This window comes from Sciurus vulgaris (assembly GCF_902686455.1).
Source record: "Sciurus vulgaris genome assembly, chromosome: 6".
NCBI lineage: Eukaryota > Metazoa > Chordata > Mammalia > Rodentia > Sciuridae > Sciurus > Sciurus vulgaris.
The window spans coordinates 117,443,255-117,468,408 of NC_136466.1; the positions used below are offsets into that span (position 1 = coordinate 117,443,255).

A 25,154-nucleotide genomic window follows, 5' to 3' on the forward strand; every position below is an offset into this window, starting at 1 on the left:
CAGAGGGAAGGGGAAAGTGTTCAGTGATTAAGGACCAAGAACAGGACCTCAAATAAAAGAGGGTGTATTAACCAGTTTTTCACTGCTGTGGCTGAGATACCTGACAAGAACACCTTACGGGAGGAAATGTTTGTTTTGGCTCACAGTTTCAGAGGTCTCAGTCCATGGTTGGCTGACTCCATTGCTCTGGGTCCAAGGCAAGACAGAGCATCAGGGTGTACTCATCTCATGACAACCAGGAAGCAGAGAGAGAAGCCAGGGACAAACTGCAATCCTCAAGGGCATGCCCCGAGTGACCTGCTTCCTCCAGCCATGCACCACCTGCCTGCCGTTACCACCCAGGAGTTCTTTTGAATTATTAACCCATCAAATGGATTAGTTCATTGATTGAGTTACAACTCTCACAGTCTAATCATTTCACCTCTGAAGATTCCTGCATTGCCACAAGACCCTTTGGGGGGACATCGCATAACTAAACCATAACAAAGTGGATTGAACCAGGCCAGGAAGAGGAGGAAGGGCATGGGAAAGGGAGAAAAACCCTCGAAAAGGTCACAACAGCTACAAGCTACCGAGCCACGCCTCTGCACCAGGCTTGTGCTCAGAGGTTTACGTTCATTGCCGTGTTTGATCTTTATCAAAGCCCTGCTGTGGCCAAAACCCTAGACACTGATGACGCCAAAGCAATGGGAGTTCTTCATTGCTGGTTGGATTGTGAAATGGCACAATGACTCTGGAAGACAGTGTGGCAGTTTCTTACAAAGCTGAAATAGGTTTATATACTCTCCCAGAGTCGAGCTCCTAGGTATTACCAAATGAATGGAAAACACATCAACACAAAAGCCTCCACACAAATGTTGACAGTAGCCTTATTCATCATTGTCCAAAAATTGGAAGTAACCAGGATGACCTTCAACAGACAAAGGGATGGGCAAACTGGTACGTGCTCACAATGCAACACTACTCGGGGATGAGAGGAAATGAGCTTACCATGCAAGGAAAAGACAAAGGAATCTTAAGTGCCTATTTGAAGAGAAAGAAGTCAGTCTAACGAGGCTAACTACCATATGATTCTAACTATATGACATTCAGAAAAAACAAAATAGAGACAGTAAGAAGATCAGTGGTTGCCAGGAGTTGTGGGAGAAGAAGGGCCAGAGATGAGTAGATGGAGCTCAGGGGATTTTTAGGGCAGTGAAACTGTTCTGATATCAAGATGCTGCAATGATGAATATCTGGCAAGCATTTGTTAAATCCCACAGAACTATGAAGCCACAGGGCACAGGAGAGGCCATACATGTTCTTTCTGCAGAATTTCTCTATAAACCTAAAATTGCTCTTAAAATAAAATCTATTAATAAGTATTTTTAAAACCCTATAAGATGGGTATTATCCTCATATTAAAGGTAAGAAAACTGAGGTACAGAGAGGTAAAAAACCAAGATGATAAAACAGAACGAAGCAATAGCAGCTCCAGGAAGCAACCCAGGAGGGCTTGTGGTCAGAGACAACCAGCTCATTCCTGCAGAAGAGGAGCAGGTCTCTATTAGCCAAACCACAGATCTTCTGACTGACACCTGCCAACAGGTAAGGCACAGACCTTCATTCTTACACAAGTCTCCATTCAATAACTCCTTTCTATGTCTTGTTCTTCTCCATCTCTGAAGTCAGCACAGTGTCAATAAAGGTCTGGTAAATTGCCTTAATCTTTCCAGGGTCCTGACCTGGTCAACAACAGACCCACACACTGACCACAGCCTCCCTCCAAGCCTGGGGTCACTTCTATGCTGCTGAGATCTCTTCTTACTCCCAAAGCTGTGTGTGGACTCTCAACATCAGACACCCAGCATGACCTTCCCACCACCCACTCAGTTCAGATCATCCCAAGGGACAATGAAACGGGGTGCAGTCCTCGAGCTTACTGGGGTACACTTAACTGCACATAAAGTGCACAGCATGACCAGTTGGGCACACAACACTCCCATGGAACCACTGCCATGATCACCACTTGTCTCTTTCTGTAACTATAGACCACTGTCCATTTCCTAGAGTACATGTAAATGGGGTCACATAGGGACTCTTTTTAGTCTGAGTTTTTCACTCAGCATTAGTGTTTTGGGACAATAGTGCATTTCCTTTTATAGCTGAATAGTCTCATACTGTGTAACTGTGCTAACTTATCCATGCTCCTATTGATGGACTTTTGTTATTGCCAAAAATTTAGCTCATATGTGTAATCCCAACCACTTGGGAGGCTGAGAAAGGAGGATTGCAAGTTTAAGGCCAGCCTGGGGAGCTTAGTGAGACCCATCTCAAAGTAAAATTAAAAGGGCTGGGGATGTAGGTGAGTGGTACAGTGCCTACTAGCATGTGCCAGTGAGGGTCTGGTTTTGATGCTCAGTACTGCAAATAAATATATATCTGATATGATACTTACATGCAAGTTTTCTAGTATATGTATATATTTTGTTTCCTTGGGTAAACAGGAAAGAAATGTGTCATATGGTAGGCATATGTATAACTTTTTAAGAAACTGCCAAACTATTCTCCAAAATAATTGTGCCATTTTACATTTCCACCTGCAATGTTTGAGGGTCCCATTTGCCCCAGGTCCTTCTCAATACTTGGTCTGGTGACATTTTATTGTGTTGTTTTATTTGCCACTCTAATGGGTGTAGTGCAGTGGTATCCCATTATGGTTTTATTAGCATTTACTTATTGACTTAATGATGTTAATCATGTTTTCATGTGCCTATTGGCATTTTGTATACCTTCTGTGTCATGCGTTTTAAAATCTTTTGCCTATTTTCTTAAAGTGTTTGTCTTATTGTTGATCTATGAAAACTCTTTATATATTATGGATCTAAGATTGCAAATTTTTTAAAAGATCCTAACAAAGACGAAGGACCCGATATAGTTGTGGGGTCTCTCCAGCCTGGTGTTGGAGGGGAGGGAGTTCCATCTAGCATGAGGTCCATCCAGCCTTCTGTCTCTCTGTGTGGTCACGAGAATGTAGTTGGGCAACACTGTTGAGAAGCTCCCCACCACCTCTGTGGAATGTGCCTAAAGAGAGTTTCCCTGCTATGTGGCACTCAGAGGCTGTATGTGTCTCTCATCAAGGTCAGGATCTCTTTCCACCTTCCCCTAACTCCAAGGCCTAACTGAGAGGGCACTGCTCTGCCTCAGCACAAGTCCAGGACTTGCGTGGGAACCGTGGAAGGCTTTGTGCTATGGGAAAATATCTGCTGGGGCAAAAGGCTCTGGACATCTACAGCAGTGTTCTCTCACTGCCATGTGAGCCCCGCTGGGAAGCTTGTTAGGAGGCAGGTCTGCTTTCCCCCAGGCCGGCAACCTTGGTATGCAAGCTCCCCAGATGAGTGTGATGCGTGTGAGCCCTGGAGAATGCTCTGCTAGAGATGCAGCAAGCCTGCAGCTGCCCTCCACCCGACACGAGTGTCTGAGAGTGTGTGGTTGGGGGAGGGGGCATTTACTTGTTCTTTTTGAGTCCTAAAGTTCCATGCCAGCAGAAGCCCAAATAACTGAGAGAGGTCAAAGTGAAAAGGAAAAAGAGGAAAGGAAAAGAAATGAGCCTCCAGTTTCCTGCTTGTTGCTGGCCTCTTTTACCCCTTCCTGTTTTTTGGAGACCCCCTGATGAGAAAATAGAAGGACCTTAGGTTCCTGCTGGACCATGCCATCTTGCTCCCTCCCTTCTGGCCTCTGCAGGGAGCCTCTTCAGTCCACCTACCAGGGACCTGGGCTGTAACCATTTATGTGCCTCTACTACAACCTATGGCCACATGGGACAGAGAGCAGGGCCAGCCTTGCCCACCAGTGTCTCACATAGTGCCCAACCCCCGTGCGTGTTTCTTGAAAGATTAGTCAGAAAATAGCCAAGGGAGGAAGCAACCATGGACCAGGAAAGAAGGACCATTGAGTTCGAACTGGACAGTCTGAACCAGACACTTAGCAAACAAGGCCATTCACAGCAGGCAGCACTGTCATTGTCCTCCCCACCCCCCACCAACCGCTCCAGCTGCCTCCCAGGAGGTAAGGGGCTAGAAATACAGAACAATAGGCTCCCCGTTCTTTTGCAAAATTGGGCCAACCCCTAGACCTTGTGTTATTAATTTATGCTCAAACTGAAGTATGCAGTTTTTGGCCTTCCCGGAGGCCTGGAGGCCCCCAGACAACACTGAGGCACCCACGCCTGAGGACCAACTGCTGCTTCACCCACACGTGACACTGAGCAGCCACCATGCTCTTCCAAAGAGCTGCTCACACACCTGCTGTTTTTAACATTCTAAATTCTTTCCCAGCCTGCAAATGTGGGCATCTTCAACCACAGCTGACCGGGATAACTTGTGCTGCACCTTTCCAAAGCGGAGAATCGTCTATTCAATTCTGAAGTACTAACCACAAGAAATTAACAAGCACTTACCAAGGAGGTACCTGCGAGGTCCCACAGATCAAGGGAAATATAAAACGTGAGGCATGATCCACAGACCATCATCTCAAAGCCTGGACTCACTTCAGAAAAGGCTTTTCTTGCCTTGACTTCCACATGATTCATCTGTCACCTATTTCTGATGTCCATCCAGGCGTTAAATGGATTTCAGGCCTTTTAACCTAAAACCCTCTGCCCCCTCATTCGTTATACCTAGCAACCAAACACAAAGGGAGCTTAATAAATACTTATGGTGGATGATGATACTTCAGTCTGGAGACCTGGGGGATGACTGGCACAATCACACACTGTCGGGCTCCTGGAAACCCGGGCCCTTGGTTCTTCCTCTGCTGGGCTTCCCTGCCCCGACCCAACTCCTAGACTCTGGTACAATGAGAAAAGGCTGAAGTGGGATGGGGTGTGGGGAGGGCATGTGGCAGCCTGTGCCTGTTAGCAATTGTTTGCTGCCCTTATATTGGGAAATAGTGTGTTTGCACTGACTGCCTGTCGTGGGAGAAAACAGAGATCAGGTGTGGCAAGCCTGACCGCCGCTGGCTCCCTGCCAGCCAGGCTTGAGTGACAACCACAAGTGCTCAGTGTTAGGACAGTCTGACGCAACTATCAAAGTAATGGTAATTTCATTTCATCTCTTCTTAAGACAGGTCTTTGGGCTGGGGTTGTGGCTCAGTGGTAGAGCACTTGCCTAGCACGTGTGAGGCACTGGGTTCCATCCTCAGCACCACATCTAAATAAATAAGTAAAATAAAGGTACTGAGTCCATCGGCAACTTAAAAAGTTTTTTTTAAAAAACAGATCTTTTTCACTTAAAAAAAAATCAGGAAGCATAACTTAGAAGCATGAATCATTTTTGTAACCAAGAGTTTAAAGGAGAATTACCATTTATTGAGTAATCACTATCAGCAGCAGGAACTGTTATAGATCCTTTGTGCATTTTATCTGCTTTAACCTTCACAGTGAACTTATGAGGAAAAAATAGGTGTGAGGTAGAATCTGGCCCTCTACAAGTTAGACTACCTCAGTGAAGGGCCCAGGAAGGAGGCCAAGATAAGCCCAGTTGTCTGACTCCATGCCTAAAGTCAGCCCAGTAAGGACCAGAGTAGTGGGGTCTTGAAATATAAGATCCTTCTAAAAATTAATATATACATATGTATAAATATATATACATGTGTTTATATAAATTCCTTAAGATGTAAGAAGAATTATGGTTGATCTGTATTAACATGTCATTTTAACACACTGATATGTGGTGCTGCTAAGAGTTACATCTTACAAACAGCATCACACTCCCATTTTTGCAAAAAGTATACACACACATACACACATACACACAGTCCCTCAATTCCCTTGGAGGATTGGTTCCAGTACTTTTCAAATATATCAAAATCTCTGGATGCTCAAGTCCTTCATGTAAAATGGTATAGTATTTGCATATAACTTATGCAAATCCTACTGTATACTTCAAATCATCTCTAGATTACTTATAATACCTAATACAGTGTAAATGATATATAAATGCTAGTTATTGCATTGTTTAAGGAATAATGGCAACAAATCTGGTCTATATATGTCCAGTACAGATGCAATTTTCTTTTCTGATTTTTGTTTTGTTTTGGTTGGTTTTTGTTTTGCTGCACTAGGGATCAAACCCAGGTCCTCACAAATACTTAGCAAGTGCTCAACTAGCAAGCAACACCCCTGAATCTAATATTTTTAATTCAAGTGTGGTTGAATCCTCAGATGTGGAACCCATGAATGCAGAGAGCCAGTGGTGTGTGTGTGTGTGTGTACACTCACACTTGTGTGACTAAGAAAAGGTCTCAAAAAATATACACCAATGTTATCAGTAATTATCTCTGAGGTGAAAGATTATAAACAATCTGTCTTATTCTTTGTGCTTTTCTGTAACTTAAGTAATTGATGCAATAAGTATAAACTACTTTTTCAATTAAAATAACTAAATTCCAAAAATGCAAGGTAAAAAATGTAAATGGGAAAAATAGGACATGAAGATTTTCCCTTGGTGAATTTATTTCTGTTAATTTTCTATAAGGGACTGAACATACAATCTACTCTGTTCCATAATATTCACTGGTTCACTTGTTTATCCCTTCATTTGGTCAACAGGTATTTGCTGAACACTTGCTATATACCAAGTATTGAAATGTCCTCCTGCTTGGGGACTCTGCCCTTCTGGATCTCAGAGGGGAATGAAAGACCTAACATTATGGCAATCCTAAACGGAGGAATTAGAACCATGGACCTAGGGGTGGGAGGTGGTAAACAGCAAGATCAGAAAGTGAAAGAAGAACACATTTGCATCAGCTTCCAGCATGAAGAAAAAACCATTGAATGGTGCCGTATCGTCACTTCTATATGGCAGAACGGGGTAAAAGCTTTGAGCAGAGTTCCAGCCTGAAGATCTGAAAGGAGGAGATGACAGGGTTGGAGAAAAAGCAATCTTAGAAAGAGGTCAACTTGAGGACAGATGCCTAGAACAGAACAAGGCCAGAAATTATCCCATAATCCCTGCCTGCCTTCCCTACCACCTATGCCCAGGCCATGCTGCAGAAGCTAGTCTTGGCCTCTGCCTCCCAGGGTTCCTTGGGCAGCAAAAAGGCTTTTACTGTTCTTCTTGTCAAGCAGGACACTATGCACCAGTTATCAATCCCAGGGGAGCAGAATACACGCAGCAGTCACCCACCCCAAGAGAAGACTCCCACTACAAGGAGGATTGCAAAGATCATCATTATACCAACCACCAGAAGGAGAAGTGTAAATACTTGTGCCCACTGTAGTGTGACATTGGAGTCACCAGAAAACCACAGTCAAGCACTAGATGAAGCAATGCCTTACTTGCCGCAGAAGAAATAGCAGGAGCAGTGTCAGTAGTGTGCATCTGTCCCCCATGGTCAGTGGGTCTCCCCAGGCAGTCGGTACATGGCAAATGCCTACACATAGCCTTGCACACTAGAATGAGCCAGTCTGCTCCCCATGAAAGACAAACATAGCAGCGGGTTGCCCAGTGCCCTGTGATGCTCCTGCTTAAGCAGAACAAAGGAGCATATGCTCGGGTTTTGCAACAAGAAAAGTTACCCATAAAAGGCAAAAAGCTCAGCCAGGAGACAAATAGGAAGTCAGAAAGGGACCAGGGTCCCACAGTTCCCTTTAACAGTATGTTCACAGTGACCCAAGAACCACCAGTGTACACTCCTAAATGTTCCACCACCTCCCAACAGCGTCACCTGGGGACCAGGCTTTTAACATGGGCTTATGGGAGACCCTTCCCCAACCCATAGCAGATACCTGGTTGCTGCCTTAAAGCCCTGCCAGAAGGAAACACACCAAGACTATGTCCAAAGCACAGCAGTAAGGAAGCATTCCAGGCCCAGCCTGTATTATCTGGCCAAGACTGCCTTTCCCTGTGCCCACCTCCCTGCCTTCCTGCCTATAATCCTTATTGAATAAGGCAGGTACCATTACAGGCTATGGGCTTACAAGGTCATTGCTGCTGGCTTTCCAAATAAAAATAAATGTGTCCACTGCAACCTGTTCTAAAATATTTCTTGAGACGTTTTTGACTCAACCTCGTTGAATTTATAGAATTATTTTATAGTCAGAGATGAATCTAAGGAAACTATCAAAAATGATTTAGAAAGATCATAACATGAGACATCCACAGATGGCTAATAATTATGCACCCTTTACATGATAGGAATTTGTCCAATGTTCCCTAGTATGGGTAGGGGAAAGCTGATACTCTGAATAAAATCTATAGATTTATTTCTTTATGGTCAAAATAAGGCACTTAGTATATTACGTGTTCTAAACATAACATCAATAATACTGGATTTGTCTACCATTTTGAAATTTCTCTTTGAAACTGCTTTGAGTTGGTCCCACATAGTCACACAGGGTGGCATCGCTCACACCTGTTCTTTCTGACTTTTTTCACATTACCCACAAAGAAAATGATAATATTTGTACAGGACACTGAAGTAATCTGGGAGGGATGTGCATATATCTCTTTGGAATGTAGTATAAAAGAAACCTCATGACATTATTGTTGTTATTTTATATATAATCATGATTTTAAAAATAAAAATTAATACTGGGGAATGAGTTGGTCCAAATTATATTGTTACATAGTGTGCATGGATAAATATGTAACAATAAATTCACAACTATAATGTACCAATAAAAAATGGAAAATATTAGGGAAGATGTTAAATATTGAGTTTGAGTAAAACTTGCCCAATAATCTTTTTTTTATGAGACTCTTGAGCTTATTTCCATGATAACAAACATAACTTTCTTCTATCAGATTTTAACACTGAAATGTCTACACAAAATTCCTGATCATGAGTTTTTAATGATGGCTCTTCAAGATCTGTGAGAGTCACATCAATGAGAAATTTTGTTCATGTAATTAGATAAAATAATTTTAAAACCATTTTATAGTTTTTGAAAATTCACAACAGTTAAAATTGAGTTTTAAAACCATCAAACCACCCTTCCTTTCTTGTCATTGGCCAATATACTATTGAAGTGTTTTTAATAATGGGAACAGATTTCAAAATAATGATAACATTCTGTCTTGGAGGGTATGGGTATCATCCTTCAGAGCTAGTCAACTGCAAAATAGACAAAGCTTTTATGGTTTTGATGTGGTGTTCCTCTAAAGCTCACATGTGAGACAATGCAAAATGGTTCAGAGGAGAAATGATTGGGTTATAAGAGTCTTAATCCAGAATTAATCCCCTAATACGGATTAACTGAGTGGTAATTGAAGTAGTAGGGTGTGGCTGGAGGAGATGAGAATTGGGGCGTGGCTTTGGGATATATGTATTTGTATCTAGCAAGTGGACATTCTCTGTTTCCTGATCTTTGTGGGAGCTGCTTCCCTCTGCCATATTCTTCTGTCACAATATTCAGCCTCACCTTGAGCCCCGAGGAATGGAACCTGCTGTCTATGGCTTAAGACCTCTGAAACTGTGAGCCCTCAAATAAACTTCTCCTCCTCTACAATTGTTCTGGTCAGAGCCTTTAATCACAGCAGTGAAAAGGCTAACTAAAACAACATCATACATGTGCTAGGTTGATAAAGGCCCACCAAACATGTCTACAGTCCCTGAAGCCCATGAGTATGTATCTTCATGTGGCAAAAGGGATCCTATAATGTGATTAAATTAAGGATCTTGAAATGGGGAGATGATCTTAATCAGTGGTGTGGACCCAACATAATCAAAAGGGTTCTTATAAGGAAAAATAGTAGGCAGGAGAGTATGAGTCAGAGAGGGATGTGTGAGAACAGAAACAGAGGGCAGAGTAAGAGGGAGACTTAAAGATGCTCTGCTGTTGGCTTTGCTGTGGGGGAAACGAGTCATGAGCTAACAAATGCAAATGTCCTCTAGGAGCTAAAATAGGAATGAGAATAGATTCCCCCCTAGAGTCTCCAGAAGAAATGAAACCAGGACCTAAACCTACATTTTGGTCCATGAAACCCATTTCAGAATACTGACCTCTAGAACTAAAGATCAGTCAGTGTTCTTTTCAGACACTAAATTTGTGGTACCTTGTTATAGCAGCAATAGAAAAAATAATATAAATGTATAAGATATATATGCAAGTGTGTGTGTGTGTGTGTGTGTTTAGACTGTTCGGTCAGGATCTGGAACTAGGCCCATGAGGGACCATATACAATTTCTGTTCCTGTCCTACCTCCAACCAACCACTGCTTAGATACTAAAACCACATTCTCCACCAGCTCCAAGGGACCCTGTCCACAGCAAGGAGCAGTGAGGTACTCTGCAGGGTGCTGCTTCAGAGGTCCACAGTGGTGGAGCATCCTGGCCTCACACTGCACTTTGGCCTAGAGCCACAAGGGCTGGATATAGCTCATCATACTTGCCACCCAAGGGGACAACAGGGTAGCCACGAGACCCTGCTACACAGAGAGGCCCTCCAAGGAGCCCTATTTAAGGCTGCTTAGGAGCTCCACTTCCACAGGCCCTGCCCAAGCACCTTGAAGGTTCTGTCTTGCAACACACACGTGCCCATCTGCGACACTCCATGTCTGTGACACACTATGCAGAATCTCTGATTTCTATTGCCAGCATTACTAAGTCTGGTAGAGAGTAACACACTCTGATTTGCTCACTTCCACTTTCTCAGCCGAACTTGTTCTAGAGACTCCAGGCAACCATCAGCTGGCAATGTCAGTGCGGCCATCAGCATCTGCACGGTGAATCTTGCCCCATAACAAAATAATACAGAAATGCAAATAGAATATATCCATGTCTATATCTCCACTTAAGGGGACTGCTTATTTCATTAGTAGAAAAGAAGATTTATATATCACCAGTTATGTAAGGAGCCCTGAGTTAATTGGTATATTTCCCACTTAAGCTAGTGAAGTTTTAGTAGTACCTCTTATAGATGGTTGCCTTGGTATGAATAACCTTAATCTGGTCCTCATACATCTCTCTTCTTTCCTTTGAGAGAGAGGCAGAGAAACACACACACACACACACACACACACACACACACACACACACACACTGAGAGAGGGGGGTGCAGGAGAAAGAGAGAGAGAGAGAAAGAATATTCATGTTTCTGGTGGGCAGTAATCAGTAAAGACATTCCGAAGTTTCCAAGGTCAGCCCAGGTCTTGTTATCCTCAGGGTTGATGCCTGGCCAGCATGTACTGAAACAGCTGTGCCCGTTGTGTGCATCTGTATCGGTTCACTGGGACTCTCTGACTGGTCGGTGCCTGCACTGCCAGTTGTTTAATAGTTTCATATAACCCCTACCGTACCATTTGCTTGAATATTTATTTGGCTGTGTGCTAACTAACACTGAAGAGCCAATTTTTCAAGGGCTCTGACATAAGCATTAAGAAAAAAAGAGATAACCAAAGAAAATCTGTTGTAGACTTGATTATATCTGCAAGAATATATTGACTATACCAAGTCGTATTCATAATTACCCCTTAAGGCAATGCTCAAAAGCCTTTAAACCTGTTTTTCCTTCAGACAATTTCTATACCCACTGACAGTCCTTTCCGGTCCTTCTACAACTTATCAAATTCAGTTCTTTCTATGCCTTCTTTTCCTCTCGAAAGATAAGGAAGGGAAAAAACAGTCTGTAAATAGGAGATTGTGGCCCTATCTCCTTTCTTGGTGGGTTGTTCTCAGAGCACTTCTGTTTGAAGAGTTCCAAATCCTGTTTGAACAATGTGTACAGGTTACACATTTTCAGCTGAGTTCAGGTATCAAATCCCTTACCTATGGCAAGTGTGATAAACCTCCAGGCAACATCGGCAGGGATGAGCCTGGGCACATCACCCCCTCCCTGCATTTCTTTGGTGCTGGATTGAGTCTGAGTCATCCTCAGGCCTTATGGTTGTAGTCTGGGCAACAGCAAACAATGTCACTCCTGCTTGCAACACTCTCTTGAACATAAGACCCTTGAGTGTTCCAACTTGGTTTCCGTTTCATCCTGGGTCCCTTTCATCATGAGTTAGTGGTGACAGACCAATGTACACGAAGGCTATTGAATTGACAATAAGAAACAGACCTCTCTCCAGCTTTTCCAGCTTTTGGGAGTCACATCAGCCCAATCCTAAAACTTCCACTCTGTCCTTACGGCAAGAATCCCCTTCCAACTGCCCCAGCTTAGCATATACATACCAGTGCCAAAAGGAGGAAAGAAGCACTCCACCTAGGCAGAGAAGATCGTTTTGTTTCTGAGAGTTGAGTAATGTACTGAAACTTTCTTAAGAAGATATCACTGGGACAAATAATTCAAAATGAAGCTGGTGTGCAGAATGTGTTGCATTTTGTAAAAAATACATTTACTTTATCTTAATTTTCCTAAAGACCAATCAAGAGCTTAACATCTGAAGAAAGTCCATAGACAGGTTGCTGATATATTGATCCTGGAGCAATGCAGTGGGTAGGAACACTGGCCCTGCAGGTCAAAAACCCATGTAGAATTTTTGATTCCTCCAAAACTAATAGCCTGTTGTTGACGGGAAGGCTTACCAAGAACATACAGTCAATTAACACATATTTTGTATGTTTTTGTATCACATACCATGAGAAATAAGCAAGACATGAGAGATCACTTTACTGGAACTACAGTTTGCTGGACAGACATACTTGCTTGGAGATGATTAGCATCACTCAGCATTTTAAGCTGATACAACACTTGAGCTCACCATAGCAGCAACAGGAGATTGTGACAGTTAAACTATTAGTCAGTATCATGATAGTTACTTTTAGGGAGTTTTTTTGTTTGTTTGTTTGTTTTTTAGAAAAAGGATAAAGGAGTTTTATTGCTTTGAAAGAGAAACATAGGGGACTCCTGTCCCAGAGACTGTATTCTGCCCACTAGCAGAAATAGGGGCCTTTTAAAGAGGTGATTCAAAGACTACATTCCAAGTGTTCTCTGTTGGATGCAGTTATGATTTAATATTGCATCTTTGTTTACATTGCTCTTGACTGCAAATGGCATTTGTGTCTGAAGGTGTGCATATATTTTGATAAATGTTATGTTTTTATAATGAATTTGTATATATTTTGTGGTGTTAAGTGATAAAATAGACTATTGTCCACATATATCTTATACATTCATGACATACTGACTTTTTCTTAATTTTTAAAATATTTCCACACTACATGGATTGTTTGGAATTTTTCCGATTTGTCCTGAATCTCAAAAATCCACATATAACTGGACCCATGCGTTCAAACCATGTTGTTCAAGGACCAACTGTACTTCCGTATCAGGGACTGTGTTAACTTGCCTTCCCGGAATTTGCTTCCTAAGCTTCAGAGAAAGTTAAGACACCAATGAGTGAATAAGTCTTCAGTTTTCAAATTCCTTCCTCTCTTGAAAGAAGAGAGCACAAAGGAGACAGTGAACAAATACTGTATCAAAGAGAAGGTGAGGCTGACTTACTGCAAAGGAGGACAAACATCCCAGTCTAATGAAGAACCACCAATGAGAAGATACATGGAATGTTACAGAGCAGGGAGAGTGAGGAGGCTGCGTCTGACTTCCGCTCTCACAGCTGAGGAAAAACAACTAAACATGGGCAAAGGAGATCCTAAGAAGCCGAGAGGCAAAATGTCATCACGTGCATTCTTTGTGCAAACTCGCCAGGAGGAGCACAAGAAGAAGCACCCAGATGCTTCAGTCACCTTCTCAGAGTTTTCTAAGACGTGCTGAGAGAGGTGGAAGACCATGTCTGCTAAAGAGAAAGGAAAATTTGAAGACATGGCAAAGGCGGTCAAGGCCCGTTATGAAAGAGAAATGAAAACCTATATCCCTCCTAAAGGGGAAACAAGAAGTTCAAGGATCCCCGGGCACCCAAGAGGCCTCCGTCGACCTTCTTGTTCTGTTCTGAGTATCGCCCCAAAATCAAAGGAGAACATCCTGGCCTATCCAATGGTGATGTTGCAAAGAAACTGGGAGAGATGTGGAATCACACTGCTGCAAGTGACAAGCAGCCTTAGGAAAAGAAAGCTGCTAAGCTGAAGGGAAAATACGAAAAGGAAGTTGCTGCCTACCGAGCTAAAGGGAAACCCGATGCAGCAAAAAAGGGAGTTGTCAAGGCTGAAAAAAGCAAGAAAAAGAAGGAAGAGGAGGAAGATGAAGAGGATGAGGAGGAAGACGAAGAAGAAGAAGAAGATGATGATGAGTAAGTTGATTGTCGCAGTTTTTTTTTCTTGTCTATAAAACATTTAACCCCCCTGTACACAACTCACTCCTTTTAAAGAAAAAAATTGAAATGTAAGACTGTGTAAGATTTGGTTTTCAAACTGTACAGTGTCTTTTTTTTTGTATAGTTAACACACTATTGAATGTGTCTTTAGATAGCCCTGCCCTGGTGGTGTTTTCAATAGCCACTAACCTTGCCTGGCACAGTATGGGGGTTGTAAATTGGCATGGAAATTTAAAACAGGTTCTTGTTGGTGCACGGCACAAATTAGTTAAATATGGGGATGATAGTTTTTCATCTTCAGTTGTCTCTGATGCAGCTTATACAAAATAATTGTTGTTCTTGTGATGGGCTGACAGATCTGACTCCATGAGAATGTTATAGGCCAGACTCTAAGAAAAATGACTAAACAGACTCCATTTTGCTCTGAGACTCCATGTTATGTAGGAAATAAGCTTCTCCCATGGGAACACCCGCCTCTGTGCCCATCATCAGTTACTTGGTGTGACATGTTTAATAATATACAATGGCAACTCCTAGGTAGTAAAGAATTGCTCTCTTTTAATTCCTATTGCTCCTAAACAATGTACCATGTGAAGAGTGATTGTGTGGATGTTAGCAACCATTCTTTAGTTTGTACCTAGGTAAGGGTCATTTTGACCCACTTCCCCCTCTGTCGATGATCTCATGATGTTAATGTGTAATTTCGAACCATAGCAACAGACACTTATGATTAATGTGATTTTTGGTATAAGAACCCCTACAACCCTGTGGTCGGGGCTGTTCTCCCAATAGCCATTTTTTGGGGCATTGTGTGAGACAGTCAGCCAGCCAGCTTAATAAAGACTCTCAAATTTGGACTTCTCAGTGGTGATCGATCTGTTCTTAAGTTGCGCCCCACAACAGTTCTGTTAACTGAATACCACTCTGTAATTGCAAAAAAAAAAAAAAAAAAAAAAAAAAAAAAAAATTGCTGCTGTTTTGTTGACATTCCGAATGCTTCTAAGTAAACACAATTTTTTTTTTAATTAAAAAAAAAGATACCTGGAATTGGCTGGAGGTCTAATTTAAGGTGAGCTAATACACACAGACAAAGTTATAGGTATTCACCATTTTAGGAAAATATCCATCCAACAAATAGTTACAAAGAGTCTAAATATGACACAATGCCAGTTCTGCTAATCACTAGATATGCATACAACAATTTTTTCATAAAACAAATAAGGGTGATATTTACTGCCATTTTTAAATTGTGGGCTTGCAACACTAGTACATGCCAAAATTTTTATTTTTTCCTAATTCCTCCACTTTAAACTGAGCAACTGAAACTAGGCTAATAAAAGTGATGACTGATCAATGGTCTAAAGAGAAAGAAAGGCAGCTTACCTAGGCAATTTATCTAAGCAAGTCATCAAAATCCAACTCATTATTTTTTAGATGTATCATATATTTCTCACTGAAAATAAATTTTTATTACAAATGAAGCACTGCCACTAACTGTATTCCAATTTATGTGAAATGATACACTATTTTGAGGCATGACTTTAAATAAATCCAAAAACCTATTTTAAATACACAAATACTGTTTGTATTTAAAATAAATGGTGGAGTGGGCCATCTTGGCAGAAAGGAATATTTTATCACTGACATTCTTTAGAATTTCCAATGCTAGTGATAATAAAAAGCAGCTGACTTTCAGTCAGTTTTATTATTGATCTTAAAGTCCTTTGCTTGTCCCTGGGGAGTACTGCTCCCCTCCATTGGTATGCCAAAGCCTTAGTATCTCCCTCAAATCCTTTTTAGAATGAGACAAGTATGAATTAATGAATGAAAATATACCTAAGAACTACATATATGTAGAAAATACATTTAGAAATCTTAGAATACCATACCTATAAGAAATCATATTTAAGCCATTCTAATAAGTCTACAACTGCTACCAATCATTGCTTAATCTTCTTTCCATCTATTTTGTCTGGGGGAGAAATGGTGAATTCCCTCTCAATCAAGACTGAACAATGATTCTTCCTGAGAGTTTTGGCAGAGCCCTACTGAGGCCATTCCAATCGTCTCTATCCAAACTTATTCTGTATTCTGATAGAAATGGCCACAGCCCACCCAGTGAGAGCTAACTCCTGTGTAAGAACTTTTAACCCAAAAGAGATAGGAAGAATCTTTCTAAATGCTTAACCCATTTTGACCAATATCCCAAATGTGCAACACCTCTAAAAACCTAATGTGAGCAACAAATATGCCACTTATAGTAACTCTGAAATATTTGAATATTTATCATATTTATAGAATTGAAAATGTGGGGCTTAGTGGAATTTATTAAACCCAGCCTTTATCCAGGATTGCAAACTCAGATGCACAAACCCAGGCAGGTCAAGTATATAAAACATTCATGGTGTGGCAGGACCATGGCACACTGAAGACCTAGAGAGGTTGTGTATTCCAGAACATCCCTGACCCCTTGCCCCGGGCCAGTTCACAAGAATCCTGGAGGAGGAGCTGCTGCTAGTGGTGGTGTCTTGTTTGGGTTCTGGTTTTTTGTTTGTTTGGTGGGTTGGTTGAGTGTGTGTTTTGTTGTTTTGCTTTTGTTTGGGGAATTGGGTTTTGTTTTAGTTTGTTTTCACACTGAAAGAGGTCATTTCTTTTAATTAATTGGGAAAGGAGCAAGTTTGCATGCTCAGAAAGTTAGCAGATACCCAGAAACCTCAGAATACCCTTTCTTTTCATATAATATGTCATAAGAGAAAAGATGTCATAATTTCCTAAATTGAATATTCTAATTAATGAGGCTCTGGGTGAAGCTGATTTACTCCATCTGTACTTGTAGTTTTTATTTCTACTTGAACTCAAAAGCTCTTTGGAGGAGTGTTTTATAATTCTTTAATTGATCAGGTTTTCTGGTTTATTATTTTTTTGTTTTGAAAAATTTTATTTATTTTTCTTTTAGATCTGTTTGAAGTGATTTTAATAGTAATTCCATGGATGCTGGAAAAGATGTTTATTTTAATTGTTAATTCAAAAATTAATCACAAAATTGTTAATTCTATAATTGTCTTGACATACCTTTAAAAATAACCCTTACTACTGATTTCTTTCTATTCTCTATTTCCAACAGTAATTGCTTCATATATTTTTTTTAGTAATATTAATATTTTATTACAGAGATTTTAAAGCAAAAATCATTTGTATCAGTATTGATTTGAAATGATGTTTCAATTCAACAGAAAATATTAATTTAAAATTTATATGCTCTTGATGACATAGTCTCACAATGCATCCAGCAAAATTTGACAGAAAAATAGTAAATGAATCCATAACCGTAGTAAAATTTTTGACACATCTTTTAAAATAATTGATACTCAAAATTTGTACTTCACAATAAATCAGTGTGACTTAATAGATCTATTTATCTATCTTACCTACCTAAAACGCTGTATCAAACAACTGCAGAATACATATTCTTTTTTTTGTGTGTGTGTGTTCATCCAGCACTTTTATTTATTTATTTATTTATTTTTTATTGTAAACAAATGGGATACATGTTGTTTCTCTGTTTGTACATGGCGTAAAGGCATACCATTTGTGTAATCATAAATTTACATAGAGTAATGTTGCTTGATTCATTCTGTTATTTTTTCTCTTCCCCCCACCTCTCCCACCCCTCTTTACCCTCTATACAGTACTTCGTTCCTCCATACTTGCCCCCCTCCCTAACCCTAACTCTAACCCTAACACTAACCCTTCCCTCCCCCGCATTATGTGTCATCCTCCACTTATTAGCGATATCATTCATCCTTTGGCTTTTTGAGATTGGCTTATCTCACTTAGCATGATATTCTCCAATTTCATCCATTTGCCTGCAAATGCCATAATTTTATCATTCTTTATGGCTGAGTAATATTCCATTGTATATATATACCACAGCTTCTTTATCCACTCATCAATTGAAGGGCATCTAGGTTGGTTCCACAGTCTGGCTATTGTGAACTGAGCAGCTATGAACATTGATGTGGCTGTATCTCTGTAGTATGCTGATTTTAAGTCCTTTGGGTATAGGCCAAGGAGTGGGATAGCTGGGTCAAATGGAGGGTCCATTCCAAGTTTTCTAAGGAATCTCCACACTGCTTTCCAGAGTGGCTGCACTAATTTGCAGTCCCACCAGCAATGTATGAGTGTACCTTTTTCCCCACATCCTCGCCAACACCTGTTGTTGCTCGTATTCTTGATAATCACCATTCTAATTGGGGTGAGATGGAATCTTAGGGTGGTTTTGATTTGCATTTCTCTTATTACTAGAGATGTTGAACATTTTTCCATATGTTTGTTGATTGCTTGTAGATCTTCTTCTGTGAAGTGTCTATTCATTTCCTTAGCCCATTTGTCGACTGGTTTATTTGAATTCTTGGAGTAGAGTTTTTTGAGTTCTTTATAGATTCTGGAGATTAGTGCTCTATCTGAAGTATGACTGGCAAAGATATTCTCCCACTCTGTAGGCTCTTTCTTCGCATTGCTGATAGTTTCCTTTGCTGAGAGAAAGCTTTTTAGTTTGAATCTATCCCAGATATTGATTCTTGCTTTTATTTCTTGTGCTATGGGAGTCCTGTTAAGGAAGTCTGGTCTTAAGCCGACATGTTGAAGATCTGGACCTACTTTTTCTTCTATAATCTGCAGGGTCTCTGTTCTGATTCCAAGGTCCTTAATCCATTTTGAGTTTAGTTTCGTGCATGGTGAGAGATACGGGTTTAGTTTCATTCTGTTGCATATGGATTTCCAATTCTCCCAGCACCATTTGTTGAAGAGGCTATCTTTTCTCCATTGCATATTTTTGGCCCCTTTGTCTAGTATGAGAAAATTGTATTTATTTGGGTTTGTGTCCGTGTCTTCTATTCTGTACCATTGATCTACCTTTCTATTTTGGTACCAATACCATGCCGTTTTTGTTACTATTGCTTTGTAGTAGAGTTGAAGATCTGGTATTGCAATACCCCCTGTTTCACTCTTCCTGCTAAGGATTGCTTTAGCTATTCTGGGTTTCTTATTCTTCCAGATGAATTTCATAATTGCTTGCTCTATTTCTGTAAGGTACATCATTGGGATTTTAATTGGAATTGCATTGAATTTGTATAGCACTTTTGGTAGTATGGCCATTTTGACAATATTAAGTCTTCCTATCCAAGAACATGGAAGATCTTTCCATCTTCTAAGGTGTTCTTTAATTTCTTTCTTTAGTGTTGTATAGTTCTCATTGTAGAGGTCTTTCACCTCTTTTGTGAGATTGATTCCCAAGTATTTTATTTTTTTCGAGGCTATTGTGAATGGGGTAGTTTTCCTAATTTCTCTTTCTGAAGATTCATCACCTATGTATAAAAATGCGTTGGATTTATGGGCATTGATCTTGTAACCTGCTACTTTACTGAATTCACTTATGAGTTCTAAGAGTTTCTGGTGGAATTTCCAGGTTCCTCTAAATATATAATCATGTCATCAGCGAACAGGGATAGTTTCAGTTCTTCTTTCCCAATTCGTATCCCTTTAATTTCTTTGGTTTGTCTAATTGCTCTGGCCAGAGTCTCAAGAACGATGTTGAATAGAAGTGGTGAAAGAGGGCATCCCTGCCTTGTTCCAGTTTTTAGGGGGAATGCTTTCAGTTTTTCACCATTTAGAATGATATTAGCCATGGGCTTAGCATAAATGGCCTTTACAATGTTAAGGAATGTTCCCACTATCCCTATTTTTTCTAGTGTTTTGAGCATGAAGGGGTGCTGTATTTTATCAAATGCTTTTTCTGCATCTATTGAAATAATCATGTGATTCTTGACTTTTAATCTATTAATATGGTGAATTACGTTTATTGATTTCCTGATGTTGAACCAACCTTGCATCCCTGGGATGAAACCCACTTGATCATGGTGCACTATCTTTTTAATATGTTTTTGTATGCGATTTGCTAAAATTTTGTTGAGAATTTTTGCGTCGATGTTCATTAAGGATATTGGTCTGAAATTTTCTTTCCTTGATGAGTCTCTGTCTGGTTTAGTTATCAGTGTGATATTGGCTTCATAGAATGAGTTTGGGAGGGTTCCCTCCTCTTCTATTTTATGGAATACTTTGAGAAGTATTGGACTGAGCTCTTCTTTAAAAGTTTTGTAGAACTCGGCTGAGAACCCATCTGGTCCCGGACTTTTCTTTGTTGGTAGGCTTTTGATGACTTCTTCTATTTCAGTACTTGAAATTGGTCTATTTAAATTGTGTATGTCCTCCTCGTTCAGTTTAGGCAATTCATATGTCTCTAGAAACCTGTTGATGCCTTCAAAATTTTCTATTTTGTTGGAGTATAGATTTTCAAAATAGCTTCTAATTATGTTTTGTATTTCAATCCTGTCTGTTGTGATATTTCCTTGTTCATTCCGAATTTTAGTGATTTGGGTTTTCTCTCGTCTTCTCTTTGTTAGTGTGGCTAAAGGTTTATCAATTTTGTTTATTTTTTCAAAGAACCAACTATTTATTTTGTCAATTTTTTGTATTGTTTCTTTTGTTTCAATTTCATTGATTTCCGCTCTGAGTTTAACTATTTCCTTTCTTCTACTACTTTTGGTGCTGTTCTGTTCTTCTTTTTCTAGGGCTTTGAGCTGTAGTGTTAGGTCGTTTATTTGTTGAGTTTTACTTCTTTTATTAAATGCACTCCATGAAATAAATTTCCCTCTAAGTACTGCTTTCATAGTGTCCCAGAGATTTTGATATGATGTTTCTTTGTTCTCATTTACCTCTAAGAATTTTTTAATTTCCTTCCTAATATCTTCTGTTATCCATTCATCATATAATAGCATATTGTTTAATCTCCAGATGTTGGAATAGTTTCTGTGTTTTACTCTTTCATTTATTTCTAACTTCAATCCATTATGATCTGATAGAATACATGCTAGTGTCTCTATCTTCTTGTATTTGCTAACATTAGCTTTGTGGCATAATATATGGTCTATTTTAGAGAAGGATCCATGTGCTGCTGAGAAGAAAGTGTATTCGCTCTTGGTTGGATGGTATATTCTATAAATGTCCGTTAAATCTAAATTATTGATTGTGTTATTGAGATCTATGGTTTCTTTGTTCAATTTTTGTTTGGAAGATCTGTCCAGTGGTGAGAGAGGCGTGTTAAAATCACCTAGTATTATTGTGTTATGGTCTATTTGGTTTCTGAAATTGAGAAGGATTTGTTTGACATACATGGATGAGCCACTGTTTGGGGCATAGATGTTTATGATTGTTATATCTTGCTGATTTATGCTTCCCTTAAGCAGTATGAAATGACCTTCTTTATCCCTTCTGACTAACTTTGGCTTGAAGTCCACATTATCTGAAATGAGGATGGATACTCCAGCTTTTTTGCTGAGTCCATGTGCATGGTATGTTTTTCCCCATCCTTTCACCTTTAGTCTATGGGTATCTTTTTCTATGAGGTGAGTCTCTTGTAGGCAACATATTGTTGGATCTTTCTTTTTAATCCAATCTGCCAGTCTATGTCTTTTGACTGATGAATTCAGGCCATTAACATTCAGGGTTATTATAGAGATATGATTTGGTTTCCCGGTCATTTGGTTCATTTTTAAAATTTTATTTATTTATTTGTTTGACACAACTTGTTTCCTCCTTTATTTGACAATTCCTTTAGGATAATTCCTCCCTTTGCTGATTTGCTTCTTTGTTTTTCATCTCTTCCTCATGGAATATTTTGCTGAGAATGTTCTGTAATGCTGGCTTTCTTTTTGTAAATTCTTTTAGCTTTTGTTTATCATGGAAGGATTTTATTTCATTGTCAAATTTGAAGGTAAGTTTTGCTGGGTATAAGATTCTTGGTTGGTATCCATTTTCTTTCAGGGCTTGAAAAATGTTGTTCCAGGCCCTTCTAGCTTTTAGGGTCTGGATTGAAAAATCTGCTGATATCCGTATTGGTTTCCCCCTGAATATAATTTTTTCTTTTCTCACACAGCCTTTAAAATTCTGTCTTTATTTTGTATGTTCGGTATTTTCATTATAATGTGCCTTGGTGTGGGTCTGTTGTAATTTTGTGTATTTGGAGTCCTGTAAGCCTCTTGAACTTGATTTTCCATTTCATTCTTCAGATTTGGGAAATTTTCTGATATTATTTCATTGAATAAATTGTTCATTCCTTTGGCTTGTTTCTCCAGGCCTTCCTCAATCCCAATAATTCTTAAATTTGGCCTTTTCATGATATCCCATAGTTCTTGTAGATTCTGTTCATGATTTCTTACCATCTTCTCTGTTTGTTCAACTTTGTTTTCAAGGTTAAATATTTTGTCTTCAATGTCTGAGGTTCTGTCTTCCAGGTGTTCTATCCTATTGGATATGCTTTCAATGGAGTTCTTAATTTGGTTTATTGTTTCCTTCATGTCAAGGATTTCTGTTTGGTTTTTTTTCAATATCTCTAACTCTTTATTGAAATGATCTTTTGCTTCCTGTATTTGCTCTTTTAACTGTCGATTGGTGCGATCAATCAATGCTTGCATTTGCTCTTTCATCTCATCATTCAGTGCATGCATTTGCTCTTTCATCTCATCGTTTGCTTCTCTGATCATTTTAATTATGTACATTCTGAACTCCTTTTCTGTCATTTCTTCTGCCATGCTGTCACTGGGTTTTATTGATGTAACATCTAGATTTGTTTGCAGCATTTTCTTTCCTTGTTTTCTCATATTGTTCAGGTATCAGAGGACCGCTGAGATATTGCAGATTTCCTCTATTGACTTACAATGTCCCTGAAGATTTCTATATATATCCCCCCTTATCCTTCAGTAGGCTGAAGTCTTGGAGGAAGTTGATAATGCGGTGCTCCACAAGGAAGCTGCCTCTCTAGGAGTGGTGGCCTTCAGGTGGGGTATAATCCCTGCTAGGGGGCAGAGGTGCCTCTACTTGTTGACCAATGGTCATCCAAAGGGGACCTAGGCTGCGGGCTGAGGCAAGGCCTGTTTGGGCCTGAGTCTCTGGTTTTACCGTCCTTGTGGGGAAACCTCACCCAGCAGGGAAGACTCACCCGGTGGGGAGGTCTTGCTGGTCAGTTCCCTCCTAGAGGTTCCCCTCAATTTAGAGCTATCGCCTGGGCTGGGCTGCCTTCCTCTGCAAAGTTCCCAGGGGCCCGGCCCTACCTCCTGGGCCTGGGAGCCTCACCCTTTGCAGATGACTCTCCTTAGGCTGCCCTTCCTCAGAAAATCTGCCCGCAGGCCTGGAACCTTCGCTCTGCCCTAAGCCTGTCTCTGTGCGGCTCTTCCACCAAGAAGCCTCCTAGATCCTGGGACCCTGCTCTGCACCTAATCGCCTGGCTATGCGGCCCCTCCTCTGAGCAGCCACCTGGGGCCCTGTACAATCGCTCTGAATCCCAGAGACCCGCCACACGCCTCTTCCTCCAGACAGCCGCCCAGTATTCCGGTGCGGTCACTAGGAGTCCAAGAAACTCACTTCGTGCCTCCTCCTCCCACCAACCACCCGTAGCCCTGGGCAATCAATCACTCCGAGTCGAAGTGACCCTCCCCGTTCTTCCTCCTTCTCCAGATAACTCCCCGGGTGTTCAGGAGCGGTCGCTCTGAGTGGCTCTGAGTCCACGTGACCCGCTGCACGGGTCCTCTGGGCAACCGCCCGGAGCTCTGGTGCGGCCACTCAAGACCAAGCGACCCACCACACTTCTCCTCCAGGCAGCCCCCCTGTGATCAGGCGCTGTCACTTTAAGTCCAAACGACCCGCCGCGCTCCTCCTCCTCCTCCTCCTACTCCTCAGGGGAGGCCCCGGGGTTCAGAAGCGTCGTTCTGAGTCCAAACAGCTCGCCGCGCACCTTCTCCTCTGCCAACCGCCTGTAGCTCTGGTGCAGTCACTCCAAATCCAAGTGGCCATGCTCCTCCTCCTCCTCCTCAGGGCAGGCCCCGGTGTCCTGAGTCCACACAGCTCTCCTCGCCACTCTTCCCCTGGGCAGCCGCTGGAGCCCCAGTGGTTGCTCCGAGTCCCAGCGCTGTGCCCAGCGGCCTCCTTTACGGCGCTCCCAGCTGTCCGAGTTCACTGCTCCAGCGGGGGGAGGGGCGTCTGGCCAGCAGCTCTACTTCACAAAGTTTCCTGCGTTCCGGGACCACCGTCCCATCCGGGACGCCTTCCCAAGGGGTGAGAGTCACCCGGCTACTTTGAGTTGGTCCCAAGCGTCTCAATATCTCCTCTTTTGAATCCTGAGTCCTGGAGCAACATGAAATGCAGCCTCCCTCTAGGCCGCCATCTTGAAACTCCCTGCTTAGTTTATTTTGAAGCAATATTTAGTTAATGAAAGTTAGAGAGTTATATATTTTTGACACTTTTCTTATTTTTTACCAATGCAAATGTTCCTTATAGTATCTATCTCATTTAATTTGTTCCTTAAATCCTACTTAATCTGATTTACATTACTCCCTACTTGTTTTTACCACTCTCATTACATACTTTCCTTTGACTTTTAAACATTTGCTTCACTTTGTTTTTAGGTCTACTGTTTTTCAGCAGCATAAGGTTGGATTCTGGTTTTGTTTTTGGACCTAATGTAAGAATCAATTTCTTTCTGAATGCTAATTTAGTTATATGTCTTACTATTTGGAGTCCTTTTTTAAGTTCTGTGTTTATTTGGTTGGTTTTGATTTATATAGTAGTCCTACAAATCTACAGGGGATATGCTCCAAGACCCCCAATAGATGCCTGAAACCACAGACAGTGCCAAACAGTATATATCCTGCTCTCTCCTATACATACAGACCCATAATAGACTTTAGCCTTTTCACTTAAGTATTTTATGGCTTCTCTTTGTCATGTCTGTATTGCCAGCACCACCACTCTTCTGTTTGGGGCTATTATTAACATAAAGGCTACTCGACTATAAGCACATTATGTTGATGTTTGTCAATGGACAGTAAAACGCCCATCACCCAGATTACT

The 25,154-nt window shown here is 40.9% G+C and overlaps 1 pseudogene across 1 annotated transcript in view; it reads left to right on the forward strand.

The window, feature by feature from the left end:
- The first annotated feature begins 13,543 nt into the window (after positions 1 to 13,543).
- The window catches only part of LOC306664130 (high mobility group protein B1-like), a 642,241-nt pseudogene continuing 630,630 nt past the window's right edge, over positions 13,544 to 25,154 (forward strand). The window contains exon 1 of the transcript XR_013766689.1: positions 13,544 to 14,402. The product of XR_013766689.1 is annotated as a high mobility group protein B1-like (transcript). The remainder of the gene's footprint in view (positions 14,403 to 25,154) is intronic.